Source organism: Zalophus californianus, chromosome X (assembly GCF_009762305.2).
Source record: "Zalophus californianus isolate mZalCal1 chromosome X, mZalCal1.pri.v2, whole genome shotgun sequence".
Taxonomy (NCBI): Eukaryota; Metazoa; Chordata; class Mammalia; order Carnivora; family Otariidae; genus Zalophus; species Zalophus californianus.
Genome location: NC_045612.1, coordinates 119,364,985 through 119,380,099, shown reverse-complemented (window position 1 = coordinate 119,380,099; position 15,115 = coordinate 119,364,985). Strand labels below are relative to the sequence as shown.

At 46.4% G+C, this 15,115-nt stretch overlaps 1 pseudogene; it reads left to right on the top strand.

The window, feature by feature from the left end:
* The first annotated feature begins 12,682 nt into the window (after positions 1–12,682).
* Positions 12,683–13,653, top strand: LOC113931229 (annotated as a pseudogene).
* The last annotated feature ends 1,462 nt before the right edge of the window (positions 13,654–15,115 follow it).

Genomic DNA, 15,115 nt, shown 5'->3' with positions numbered 1-15,115 from the left:
AGAGAGTATTTGTGTCTCTACAGTGCATGAGACGTCATTTGAAATTCCTTATTTTTACTACCTTGAAGAGGAGTGGGAGAAAAAAACAGTAGGAATGTTGTAAACATGTTGGCATTCTTGCATTTCATTTCATTTTGTACTTTTGAAAAAGGTCTTTAAAAAGACCTATGTTCTGGCCTCCTAATTTATAGTGTTCAAAGGAACTGTGACTTCTGCACAAAAGTCCAACCAATATCCTCAGGAGGATTTAACATTGTACCTCACAGCTAAGATTTCTAATTTTTTCTTAAGTATTTTCATTGTAAAAAGAAATAGATACAGGAAATCTCATAAAGTGAACACATGCCTTAGTGAAGGATTCGAAGTTAAGCACCCTCGTAACCATCACCAGGTCAAGAAAGAATGTTGCTAGCCACCCCAAGCCCCTTCTACGTACCCATTTCCAGTCCCTTCCCTCCCTTTCCCCGTACATAGGTAACCATCCACTTCGGCTTTTCTGGTAATCACTTCCTTGCAGGTTTTAATATTATTACCCAGGCACGGTACCTGGATAGGACATATAGTCTTGCCCATATTTTAAAATTTGATATGTCTTTTAAGTCTCTTTCAAACTGTAGGCTCCTTGCCCATTCCGTTCTTTTGCTTACAATCTATCTAATGAAGAACCTAGACTGGGGCGCCTGGGTGGGTCCGTCGGTTAAGCGTCTGCCTTTGGCTCAGGTCACGATCCCAGGGTCCTGGGATTGATTGAGTCTTGTGTCGGGTTCCCTGCTCATCAGGGAACCTGCTTATCCCTCTCCCTCTGCCCACCCCCAACTTGCACTCTCTCTCTCTCGCTCTCTCTGAAATAAATAAAATCTTGAAAGAAAAAAAAGAACCTAGACTATTTAAAGAGTCATGTTTTCACAGCGTGGAGTTCACTGCATACTTGTGGCTCCAGCTTTCAGGATGGGTGCCGGTGAGCCTCACTCCACACACTTTAGCTCCCCTCACCTACAACCTGGTATCAGAGTTGGTCTGTGTGACCAACAGAATACAGGCAAAGTGATAGCATGTGCTTTCTGAGGCTTTATCATAAAAGATGTGCTGCTTCTGGTTTGCTCTCTTGGATTACTCAGCAGGAAAGCCAGCCACTACCTCACAAGGATATTGAAGCAACCTGAGAGAGGCCCTTGTGAGGGGGAACTGAGGCTTCCCACCGATGGCCAGCATGCACTTGACAGCCCCGTGGGGAGGCCACCTTGGAAATAGGTGCTCTAGCCCCATTCAAGTCTTCACATAACTTCAGCCCCAGAGAACATCTTGTCTGTGACTTCACGTGTGAGCTGTTGCCAGAACCACCCTGTTAAACCATTCTTGAATTCCAGAGACTATGAGGATGATAAGTGTGAATTATTGCCTAAAGCCGCTAAGTTTTGGGGTAACTTGTTATGCAGCAGTAGATAACTAACACAACACTCTTGACGCAGTTCGCTGTGTTTCTTTGTCCTCCATATTTCCTGCAATTCAGCAATGGGATCCTGAGACTTGTCAGACTCAGGTCAGATCTCTCTGGCAAGACCACAGGATGGTGATGGAAGCTCATAATGTCTGGTTGTCTCTGTTTTGATGATGTTACCACCCACTGATGCTTAATACATATCTATATATCTTTATCAGGGGTTGCAAAAGGGTTCTTTTCTAATTTTACCATTTCTAGGGACTTCCACTCATTTACTACTTGTTGAAGTGTTATAGTTCGTAGAGGAGGGTGGGATAAATCTTTGATTTGCCTCCTTTATTTATTAATTTTCAAGACAGCACATTGGTTTCCTGTCCTATAGAGGTGACATCATCATCACTCTAAATATTATTTTAAATTCATATATTTGAACATTTGAGGATTTCAATCCATTGCAGTTATTAATTATCATGATTAAAGCTCAAGTTGTACCATATTGGGCTAGTGGGAGCCTCATCAAGTTGGTTCCTGAGTCTTTTGACATGATCCTAATTGCCTTTGAAAGTGTCCTTACTATCTGGTGTTATAAGATGTTTCAGGCTCTATTGTGTCTTCTCAGCCTACTGACAGTGGTGCTCTTGGCTAGGGATGCCCAGGGCACTCACCTGGGCCCACATTACCCGTGAGCCACCACGGGCACTTCCATGACCAGAGCCAATGTTGTGGTGGGACGAGTCCGTGTGGTTCTTACTACGATTGCAGGACACAGTTTAGCAAAAACCTCGGGGGACTTTGAAGAACAAGCTACATCACAAGACCTAGAGGGTGCACGGCATGCCCAAGGGCCACACAGTGAGGTCGCGGGTAAAGCGAGAGGGAGCGTCACCAGCTGGATCCCGAGACCTGACCTTTAGTGCCCACCTGCTTGTACTCACCCACCTTTGTCTTATATTTTTCTTTAAGCTCTTCTTGCCGGTCTACCTCTGGACTCAGACAGATGAAACCTGAAACCACCCCAGAGGTGATGTCTACCCTGACAAGACCTGCAGCAGGGCCCAGACCCACCCAGACCTTTTCAGCTAAACCCCCGGCTTACACCTGTGCAGATGGACCCTGGAGTGACCTCTGGAATGACCTACAGTCACCTTTACCTCATAATAATACTAAAATCTCCACCCAGGGAGGAGCCTCAGCCTCATTTACATAACATACAAGGTACAGGAAAGCATGTTTCCTTAAGGTGCATGTGTGACATGATGCCCCATCCGGCCGACCCCACGGCTTCCCTGTCTAAATATTCATCCTGGGGCACTGGGTGGCTCAGTTGTTCAGCATCTGCCTTCGGCTCGGGTCCTGATCCCAGGGACCTGGGATCGAGCCCATGTTGAGTCCCTGTCGAGCCCCTGTAAGGCTCCCTCTCCCGCTCCCCCTGCTCGTGTCCCCTCTCTCACTGTCTCTCAAATAAATAAATAAAATCTTAAAAAAAAAAAAATCCTAACCCTAAACAAAAGGAACCATTCCCCTCTCTTGAGAAGTCATGGCTTTGCAAGCCATTCCCCATGATCTCCTTATTTGTTGCAAATAAAAGTTTTCTTGGTGCAACAATTCCACCTGGTGCAGTTTCAGACTCACCAAGGAGTGAACTCATGTTGGTTCAGTTACAAAACCTTGAGGGAAGGGGGCCTTGAAACAATCCGGAGGTAAGCATTCTTCCGGACAATGAGGTGCTATTTGGGGCCTGATCCGGATCAGATACCTCAAGGCAAGTGTTACGGTCAGGTCGTCAGGTCCCGTTAGGTGTCTACATTCAGTGGGGAAAGGAGGAGGAGTCAAAAAGGCAAAGTTCATGACTGGCCAAGCATGAGGTTAAGAGGTGCCTAAAACAAAAACCAAAAACAAAGAAAAAGAGAGGTGCCTAAAACCTAAGTAAGTGGGGAACAAAACAACCCTAATTAAAAAATAGGTCCAGGAACTAAAGTGTCTGGCCTCACTACCACCAATGATAATTGAAATACTTGAAAGATGATAAATGCCTCCCCCGTTCTTTTAATTTCCCCAGTAAAGAATAGTTGAACTACCTACTATATACTCTCCTCCATCCTGTTAGCCCTCATTGGGTCTGCTTTGTTTAATATGGTGATCACTAACTACACATGCCAATTAAACACCAGAAATGTGAGACTAAGGAATGTTATTTTAATTTTAAATAACCATTTGCCTTTGAGCACTTGAAACAGCTAGTGTAACTGAATTTTTTTATTTTAATTTAAGTTTTAATTGCCATGTGGGGCTAGTAGCTACCATATCGTGCAGCACAGATGGAGAGAGAGACAGATGAACAAATCCACAAGGGTGGCCAAATAAAAATTAAAGACAAATCAGTTCGTCCCAAAGAACTTGCGCAGGTGAGTTTGAGTTGGAGGGTTAGAAGGCTTGAAGACAGTCGTGCTCAACTCTGAAACAGTTGATCACTTGAGGTGGCCTGCCCCCACCACCAGGTATTTTGATTTAATTGGCCCAGTGGGAGCCTCCAAGCACCAGTATTGTTAACGGTCGCCACCCGGTGGTTCCAATATGCATTCCAGCTTAAGCATATAAATGTGTGATCCATTCATTCTTTCAACACATATATATGGAGATCTTAGAAGATGTCAGATGCTCTGCTGGCCACTCCTGACTTTATCCCAGAGATTCTTCTTCCCTAGCTCAGGGCAGTGGGTCCAGGAATCTATTTACAAAAAACTCAACTTGGCAGAAGAGGATGGAAAACCATTTCAAGTTTCCAGGATAGTAGTAACAGGATTTAGGCTGTATTTTCAGAAAAATTCTGCCTGACTGTGATATTGTGATTTATAATAAGAAATATATATTTGGTCTAGGGCCTCATTTCCTGGCACAGAGCTCCTAAGACCCTTGGAATTGGCTGAGGAGAGCAGCAAAGGTGCATTTTGTTACGTTAATGGGGTACTTTTGGAAAGCACCTAAGGATGGGGGCTGGTTGCCAATGATTCACCAATGGCCAATGATTTACTCAATCATGCTTAGGTAATGAAGTCTCCATAAAAACCCAGAAGGATGGGGGTCACCCGGTGGCGAATGCGTGGAGGTGCAGAGGAGCTGGGTGCGTGCCCGGCGAGGACTTGGAAGCAACGCGCCCTAACCCCGTGTGTCTCTCCCATCGGGCCCATTCCTGAGTTATGGAAGGTGAAAGTTTGCCGTTGGAATCTAGAGACGGATCCAAATGCTGGGGAGTTGGTTCACTGGATGCATAAGGAAATACAGGCTACTAAGAAAAAGGCAAATTTTTTGAACCTTGGGTTATTATCTGTAATAGGTAAAATGAAATTAAAAGAGTGTTGGGTCAGGCTTCAATGCTAGACCAAACTTAAATTTCAGTGAGTCTGAGCTTTGGCTACTAGCCTCTAAGCCACCTAGGAAGGGGAAGGATCTGCAGGGACAACACGAAGTCTAAGATCCGTGGTCACCAAGAAGGTAGTCACCGTGATAGAAGGGCAAAGCTAAGAAACTGTTGAAACCAGGGGGTATAGTATGAAGTTGTTCGTAGTTTGTGAACTGGTATCATCGCTTTGTGGATCAGTTTCCTAAGCAGCCTTTGCTGACATGGATTATGAAAGCAACTAATTAGGAGTGTCTTTGGTTTTGCATGCTGCAGAGTGGAAGAGCAGGTTTCGAGTTGGTACAGAACGCACAGCTCCCCATGGAACGATCAGAGATGGCTTTGTGTGATCCAGACACATAGGAGGTCCTTCCTGAAGGAACAGCGAGCCGAGTGGACTGGATAAAAGCCACTAGAAGATCTGTTAACCCTGAGAAGGGGGACTGCTCACCTCGCTTTATGAATACCAAGTGGAATGCTCCAGATAAAGCAAGCTCAGAAGTTTCTCTGCTAAGCCATGTGGGACCAGCTTTATGATGACCAAGATAGTCACTCACCAAGTATGCTTGTTACCCAGGTCGTGGTAACTGCTGCGGTTAAGGGGGCTCCCTTCACAGGGGCACCCCATTTAACCTAATAGCAGCAAATTGGCTGTCTCTGCTTCCCCTCCTGTCTTACAAATGCTAATAAGAACGTTAGGTTAACTAATGAGAATAGGAACAGGCTGAGGGGAGTCTCGGGACTCTTGCCTATAAGGTAGAAACTTTGAAACTTACTAAGAGATCGGAAGAGAAATATGATAGGGAAACAGAGGAGAGTCTCGGGGTCGCCCCCCCCCGCCCCCCCCAGCAGGGTGGCAGTCTCAAGGTGGCTATTAAGAAATGGGATGCATTAAATGGACACAGATGGGGTTAAAACGAAAGATTCAGTAGGGTAAAGGAACTCCCTGTTGGTCCCCAACATTAAATGGCCCCTGCTTTATTTGCTCCAGTTTGAGGGTGTTAAAGTCAGAAGTTAAATAAGAACCCTTAAATTATCACTGTTGTGCTCCATTCTACTTTTTCACTTTCAAAGAGGCAGATAATGATAAAACAGGTCATTTGTAACTTCTAATTTCTAAGGTAATTGCTTTGTACCTTGTAATCACCTGGGGAGCTTTAAAAAAATCCCCCCATTCTCATTTCGTTAGGCTGGTGTGGTGTGGGCATCAGAATGCTTGAACTCTTCCCCAGGGGATTCTAATAAGTGGCCTGGGGTGAGCGCCGCTGCTCTCGGGCAGCTTCTCAAACCTGAATGTGCTTGCACATCACCTGGGGCTTCGGTGAAAGACAAGCTGACTTAGTAAATCTGGGTTGGGGTCCAAGATTCTGCATTTTTAAAAAGATCTTTATTTGAGAGAGTGAGCACGAGCACGAGTCGGGGGGAGAGAAGCAGGCTCCCCACTGAGCAGGGAGCCCGATGCCATGCGGGGCTCGGTCCCAGGACCCTGGGTTCACGACCTGAGCCAAAGGCAGATGCTTAACTGACTGAGTCACCCAGATGCTCCCAAGATTCTGCATTTTTTTAAAGAAACATTGGCCAGTGGGAGTGTGAATCGGTACAGCATCTTAGAACAATCCAGCACTATCAACCAAAATGAAAAATACCTGTGTACTGTGACCCAGAATTCCCCAACTAGGTATTCTCTTTAGGGACATGGGCACCTAGGTGCAAGATGACAAACATATGCAAAATTCCTCACATTAGAGTTTGTGCGACAGCCTAAATTTCCATCAATGGGGGACTGTGTAGATAAAAGGGTGTCCACAAAAGGCCTTAGAAGACTCTAGCTGAAGACACAATGAGGCCATCCACGTATGCTAACAGGGAATAATCTGTAACGTACACTGTTCTATGGAAATAAGATGGTAGAAATGATGAGAATGTTTACAAACCTAGTCTGTGTATTCACAGAAATATCTAGGGAAGGATGTGTAAGAAGCCAGGGACAGGGGCTGCCTTCGGGGGAGAAGTGGGGGTTGGAGGTCAAACAAAAAACCCAGATTTGATAAAGACCTTATTAAAAAGGATTCTTGCAAGAAGGGTTTCTCCGGAGGCCAGCCTGTCCCAAGGAGGGCATTCTTCGGGCTCGGGCTCGGGCTCGGGCTGAGGGTGAACCAAAGTTCCAGATCTGGAGGAAGGCAAGGTACTTAGTGAAACTTCTGTTAACCAGCATTTTGTTCCAATGGATTGGTGGGGGCAGAACAATTGAGCTAATCACTTTTAAGGCAAAAAATGGCAGTTAGGAGGGTCTGCGTCTGGCTTTGAGGTAAACACAGGGTTTCTCCACAGCTCTTCTCGAAGTCCTATGGAGAAAGGTGGTTCTTAGCAATAAGCGGCTTCCTGAAACACAAGAGCCTGGGGAGATTTCTTTCTGCTGTCTTCCAGGAGCAGGGGGCTCAGGTAGAGTTCAGTACTGTTGTTGGAGAGAAGGGGCAGGATATATTTTTTCCTGGCAAATCCTTTTGTACTTTTGAATTATACCCCAAAATAAATAGAAAGTTTTTAGGGGCGCCTGGGTGGCTCAGTCGGCTAAGCGTTGGACCCTTGGTTTCTGCTCAGGTCCTGATCTCAGGGTGGTAAGATCTAGCCCCACATCGGGCTCCACGCTCAGCAGGGAGTCTGCTTGAGATTCCCTCTCTCCCTCTCCCCCTCCCATTTGTGTGCCCTCTCTTTCTCTCTCTTTAAAAATCTTCATGTAAAATTTAAAAATCTTCAAATAGAAGACCATGAATTCCAGAAACCCCTTTTCAGAGTTCTTCCAAAATGGTTCCGGATGTAGAAGGAGGTCTTGGGCTGTGTTTGCAGAAGCTTGGGTGGAAGTGCCGTGAGGCCAGCAATGTCGCCAGGGTTTTGATGACTGGGTTCCGAGTTTCGCTCGTGCAGACAGGCAGGGAACCGTGTGGGTCCGGCCAACCACCCTGCAGAACCCGCCTCTACCTCTCTGGCTTTCAGTGCCCAGGCAGACCTCATGTTCCGTTCCCACAGATATGCTGCTCCTGAACCCCCCCCACCCCCCCGCTTCGACAAACTCGAACAGATCATGAAATGGAAGATGGACTGTAGCCCAAGTATATGTGAAAATGGGGCGGGGCGGGGAGTGGCATTCATATTCTCAAGGGATTTTGTGAGGCGCTGTGGCCTCTGTCACACGGAGCCCTTGTGAAGGGCTGACAGGATGAGGTGGCGGAGTTGGGGGATTTTCTCCACCACCGGGGCCTGCTCTTTGTCTAGTAGACCTTTTCGGCTTCAGCCAGGACCTTCTGCTCCGTCTTACTCCGGCTGAGGCCTTGGCTGTCCTCGGGCCTCAGGCGGTGGTCCCGCATCCCGAAGTGCAGGCCCGAGCAGGACTCCTGTCGCACGGAGTGCACATTAGCTTGACCTGCCTCTTCTGAGTGCCAGCAACCTGAGGGCCGTTGCCACGTTCACCCGTTCAATTCTCTTCCTAGCTAACAGGGTTCTTTTATTGAAGAGAAACTGACCACAGAAAAGTTAGGCAACGTGAAATCCTCTCAGGAAATGAACTATATGTAGCCTCCTAAATAGTTCACTGCAGTAAATGGGGGTTGATCAGGACGGGGCTGGAGGGGACTGCTGGTGACCTCCACTCCCGACTCTACCTCAGATGGACATGGTGGATTCTTGAACAGAAAGGCCTGAGAGAAACCCCAGCCTTGGCTTAGGCCAGCCATCTGCATATCCCCTTCAGGCCTTCAGCTGTACGGTGGAGACACCCCCCCCCCCACTGCCACCGCCCCGGGGACCTGGGGCCTAGCATGTGTCCTCTGAAATCCATCACTGCGCTGGTGCTGAGGCCATCCCTCCTTTGTGGTAGCACCTGCCAATTACCCAAGTTCAGGGGGGAAACCGAGGCCGCCTGTGGCTGGGAGACACAACTTTCCTCTACTGGTGGACTTAGGCTCCAACACTTCCCAGCACCTTGGCCAAAACTTCTTTAGTCTGCACAGTAGCTAGGATCCTTCTGCCATCATGCCTTCCTGCTCTCCTTTGCTGGGGTCAGACATGCAGCAAGGGCTGATGCTACAGCCTTCCCCTAGCATCAACCCTATTTCTCCTGTAGGATTTCCCTTGGTCAGATCCTTGCACATCTGACCTCCTCTTGGTAGATGGCCTGTGGAGGACCTACACTAACCCATGGTTCTCTCCAGATTCCTGCTTCTTCTGTTGGCTAGCTTGATTGTTGACCTTGGGCCTCCTTGTCTCATGGCCCGGGACCCTGCTGGACATTTCCTGCCAGCCTTATTAGGAAGGTTACTTTGTCCTATTCAGGTGATCTCTCGTTCCCGATTATAGTAAGTCTTACTTACTCCTGTGATGTCTGTCTGTGGAGTACACAGCCTTTGATGACTGTGTCTTCAAGATTCAGATTCGGACGTCCCTAATTGTGACAACACACATTTAAGAAATTCCAGCAAATTGCATTTCTCCTTTGCTAGTCTGGAATCCCTGGTGGACCTGGGCATGTCTTTTGTCTCTGAACTGCAGAATTTAGGGACATTCTGGCCTTTGTCCCTCTAAGTTGCACTGAAGTTGAGGGTTAAAGCCCCCCAGGGCTGTTGGTACAGGAGAGCAACTTCTAGATTAAAAATGACCCAAAAAGTTTCCCCAGGCACAGAAGTCACTGACTCCATGATAATTCAGGTGTCTTTCATTCAAATATACCCACAGACTCTTACTAAATCTCTTAGCACTCCTTGTGGGGCTACACAATCACGGGTCCTATCATTTCAGTTCATGGCAGATTGTTCTGTTGGAATGGAATTTTGCCACATCAAATATTGAATAATATTAGTGGAAAACACTTTGAGCTCAACACTGGTGTTTATTTTGGGAAAATGAATCCTCTCTATCTAGGAAATGGTAACAGTATTATCTCCAGGGAGGGTTATTGAGGGACTGGAGGCCGGGGGCCACGGGGAGGCTGAGTTCTCACTTAATGTTCATGAATGTTTTCAATTACTTGGTACTGAGGAAGTAATACACTGTTTCTAAGTTTTAAAACAACAAACAATGAACTCCGAGAAACCCACTAAACCACGAAAACGGTACTCCTTGGACTGCATAGATACTTAGCATTTAATCAACGAGGTAACACTCTGGTTGGCCTGCTGCCATCAAAGCCGGATGGTGATGGTCCGGACGGCTCGTCTCCTCCAATGACATTCTTTTTGTAACGTAGAGTCTGATTCTCATTTTGCCTTCACTGGCTCATTTGCTCCTGGGAGGAGGGATTACTTGGACACCCGCCCCCGCTTGGTTACCAATGATGGTCAGCTTTCAGTTTTTTTTTTTTTTTTTTTTAAGATCTATTTGAGAGAAACAGCAGGGGCAGTGGGAGAGGGACAAGCGGACTCGGCAGCCCAACGCAGGGCTCGATCCCAGGAACCTGAGACCATGACCTGAGCCAAAATCAGGAGTCGAACTTTTAACACACTGAGCCACGCAGACGCCCCAAAGATAGTCTTTAAAGCGTTCCTATGTATGTATAGGCACAGAAGTACCTCAAAGAGAAAGTAACTCTAACATTACAGTGTTCTTCCTACTTAAAAACATGAGGAATATTTTGCCTTTTTAAAGCTGATGGCTTTTTAAGGCTGGGCGGCGGGGGCGGGGGGGGGGAGCTGCTAACAGAGGTACAACATTTCCAAATCAACATATGGAAAATATTATAGACCAAGAAGTGAAAGAGTCCTGAATTACATCCAGAAGATCTCCCTGGTTGTAATTACAAACACTTAGGAAATCTCTGATGTATAAATGCAGTAAGATGAAGCCCTCAGCTCTTGGCCAGAAGCGAGCAAAGATTTTTTTAAAATTCTGAAGCCAGTGATTTATATTTATAACACTTCCAAGCCGAAACTAGCATTCTCATTACATTTATTCATGAAAATGATAAATGGGCCATTTCCTGATGAATGAGCAGATTTCCTACCATTCATTGGAAAAATCAGTACAAAAGGGGGAAAATGTCACTTAGCAAGGCATCTATATTCCTTTTCTTTCTGGACAACTGAAAATGACATGAGAAATGAGTGTCTTGTGACTGTTTAAGTTAGACCTCTCAGGGCCCCCAAAAGGAGGGGCTGAGATAAGGCAAAGCCTAGAAGCACTAAATTACTGTTGAACTTTCAGAACTGAGGCGCAGAGCAAGTCCTGTGAGGTTGGCATGGAGCTGGTCTGGAACACTAACCTAGCCCTTGGAACAATGGAAGCAGGGCCGAGGAGGTTGCCAGTCCATGGTAATGTGATAGGAACTGCTGCTGTCAGACACAAGGCTTCAGCAGAGTTAAAAACAGCAGCTGTCCGAGTTGCAAGCTGAATTACACTCGGTCCTGGTAAAATGAGTCCCCTTTGCAAACCTGCCATTCCTCACTGTTTTACAGTGCTGCTCTTGTATTTCAGCTTCCGCACTGCCCTGTCTCTCACAACTCATTCTTTCCCACAATTCTCCGTCTCAGATTCTCTTCTCACAATTCATCCTCTCCCACAATGCCTTGCTCTCCCGTGATTCCCAGGCTCTCCTACAGTTTGTTTTCCTTTACAATTCTGTTCTCATTTTCTCCCCCAATTCTCATCAACTACCCCAATTTTTATTCCCCCAGGAATTTTTTCACTAAGTTTCTATTCTCTCAGTTCTTCCCACAGGTCTCCCTGCCACTCCCACAATTTTCAACATTCTAATTTCCATCTGCCTCATTATTATACCTGCTGACAATTTATGCTAAAATAATTTTATATTCTCTTTAGCAATTCTTTCATATTCCACAGCTCCCACAAGCCTCCTGTAACTATATGCATCTCCTATAATTCTCTATTCTCTTCCACAATTTTTGGTATTATAATTGTCATCTCCCTCACAATTCTCCATGGTCTGTCAATTTTCTTTTCTTTCTTTCTTTTTTTTTTAAGATTTTATTTATTTGAGACAGAGAGAATGAGAGAGAGAGAGAGAGAGCCCATGAGAGGGGGGAGGGTCAGAGGGAGAAGCAGACTCCCTGCCGAGCAGGGAGCCCAACGTGGGACTCGATCCAGGGACTCCAGGATCATGACCTGAGCCGAAGCGAGTTGCTTAACCAACTGAGCCACCCAGGTGCCCAATTTTATTTTCTTTCTGATAATTTACCACTTTTACATTTCTTTTACACACAGCTCCCCTCGCCTCCCATAATGCCCCCCACCAGACACGCTGCTGAGCCTAGAGCCCGACATTGGGTGCCATCCCATGACCCTGAGATCTTGACTTGAGCCAGAATTGGGAGTCAGATGCTTAACTGACTGAGCCACCCAGGTGCTCCTGAAGTTGGAGTATATATCTTACTAAGCTACTTGCCTCTGTATCAGTGCTAGGAACAATGCCGCCTACACACAGTTGCCAGCTCACACTGTTCTGTGATGAGAAAAGGAGCCTGTGCCAAAAGGGAAAGCAATTTTCTTCATCAAGAAAGTTGCTATGAAAAAGAAGTTCATACTAACTAAATACTGCTGAGTCACATCAGATTTACATTCTAGTACAAGCTTCTTATCCCACTTTGGCGTGGCAGTTGAGTGCCTCTGCCCTTCACTTACAATCTAGACCCTGTTGTATAAAGAAGCAGTTGCTGAGTCAGTAAGCAGGTACTGAAGAGTTACAGGAATGAATGAATTTTGGAAAACACCATTCATTTAACAGTACTGCCAGAGCATCTGTAACATGCCAGGTCCTGTGTTAAGTGTTGGGAATAGAAAAGTGAAAACCCTGGACAAAGTCCCTGCTTGAGGGCCAGTGCCCTTAACCACGGCCCGGTATGTCTACCGGCTTGCTCAGAAATGTTTCCGCAACAGCCACGGCCACCCTGGTGGAGCCCGATACCAAAGCTGAGATGTCTATTGTGGGCCTGGGCACCTGGAAGTCTCCTCTAGGCAAAGTCAAGGAGCCTGTGAAGGTGGCCATTGAGGCAGGATATCATCACATTGTGCCTATGTCTATCAAGGATAAGAATGAGGTGGGAAAAGCCATCCAAGAGAAGGTCGTGAAGCAGGAGGACCTCTTCATCGTTAGCAAGTTAGGACCCACCTTTGAGAGAATCTTAGTGAAGGAAGCCGATCCGAAGACTGCCAAGAATCTGAAACAGGACTATGTGGACATCTATCTTATTCACTGGTCACAGGGATTACAACCTGCGAAGGAATTCCCCCCCCGAAGATCATAAAGGCAATGACCTCACCAGTAAACTAACATTCTTGGGTGCCTGGGAGGCCACGGAGGAGCTGGTGGGTGAGGGGCTGGTGAGAGCCTTGGCAGTCTTCCACCACTTCCAGATCAAAAACCTCTTGAACAAACCTAGGCTGAAATGCAAACAAGTGACTGACCAGATCGAGTGTCCGCCTTGCCTCACAGGAAAAAATGGATCCAGGACACCCATTTCAAGGGCATCGCTGTCACAACTTAAAGCCTTCTGGGCTCTGCCCGAAAGACTTTGGACCAAGCCAGAGGATCTTCACCTCTGGAGGATCCCAAAATTCAGGTGATAGGTATGAAGTACAAAAAACCCACAGCCCAGGGTCTGATCCAATTCCATATCCAGAGGACTAGAGTTGCGATCCTCAGGTTTGTCACTGATATGCAATGTTGAGAACTTTGAGGCCTTTGACTTTAAATGGATTAATGATGAGGCGTTGGTGACCATACTTAGTTAGCTTCAACAGGAACTGGAGGGCCTGGACTGTGGATTGTGTGTCTCATTTGGAGGATTATCCCTTTAATGCAGGTTACTGAGGCTGAATCTCCTGACAAGATTACCTGACACATTCTCGCTTCACTTTACTGTGGTGTAACTCTCTACCAGAGTCCTGTTTCAGCCAAGTTAATCTGCAATCAGGGAGCCTGTCCCTGCTGTAGGCCCGAATCTAGGCAGCTTTGTATCTCGATCAGTGTGCTCAACTACGAGCCGATTATCACAGGGGGATATGACTGTGGTGTTTTTTGCCTTTTTTTGTTTTTTGTTTTTTGTTTTTTGTTTTTGTTTTTGTAATAATTATTTGATCTGATCACCAGGGAACTCTGCTAATGAAGATTAAAAAGAAGTAAAAGACTAATAGTGCAAAAAAATAAGTCCCTCCTCTTGTGGAATTTACCTTCTAGTAAATCAAACAACCAATGAACGATCCAGTACACAAACATAATTTCAAAGTGTGAGACACCCCATGAAGAAAGAGAAATAGGTGCTGTGACAGAGATTGAGGGGTAGGGCCGCCTCTCGGGGTGTGGTGTGGGGAGAGGCAGGTTTGCATCTCTTGGGAGTTTGTTAGAAATGCAGAATCTCAGGGATGCCTGGGTGGCTCAGTCGGTTAAGCGTCTGCCTTCCACTCAGGTCATGATCCCAGGGTCCTGGGATCGAGCCCCGCATCGGGCTCCTTGCTCGGCGGGGAACCTGCTTCTCCCTCTGCCTGCCACGCCCCCTGCTTGTGTGCACTTGCTCTCTTTCTCTCTCTCCCCCTCTCTCTGACAAATAAAATCTTAAAAAAAAAAATAATAATCTCAGCCTCACACCACTGTCCCCCGCTCCCTTCCTGAACCCACTGAGTCCAAGTCTGCTTTGTAACAGATCTGTGTGCACAGTACAAATTGAGAGCTTTGGAGACAGCCTCAGATGTGGTTGTCAGGAAAGACCTCTCCGAGGAGGTGACGTTTGAGCTGAGACCTGAATGGTGAGAGGGACCCAGCCTTGTAAAGTTCAGGACAAAGAGTGGTCCTGACGGTGGGAACAGCAGAGGAAATCTTTCTGCGATCGGAATGAACAGGAAGACCAGCGGGGCCTGCAGAGTGTAGCCTGAATGGATGAAGCAATTTCCTAAGACACAGCCAGGCCCCACTGCCCCCACACCCCCCTGCTTATGGTTCCGGGTTCCTTGTTCATCAGGGCCCACCTTCTGTCCTCAGAGGCACCATGTGTCTATATCATGTCTGTATCAAGGGCCAGGGCTGCCTCACTCATTGATATAAATGCTATAAATTATGTATTGCCAGAGGTTATTCTGTTTAATAGTTTCACTTGATCTTAGCCAAAAGGCCGAGAAGCGATCTGTTTAATAGTTTCAATAGTATAACAACTTCAGGGGGTCTACTATTGCTAGTCAATAAATTGTATATTTTTTGTTTGTTTTTTAATGATAATTTGAGTCTTTTCTCAAACTCCTAAAAAGAAAATTAATTTTGACTCATGTTACCATTCAAAGAA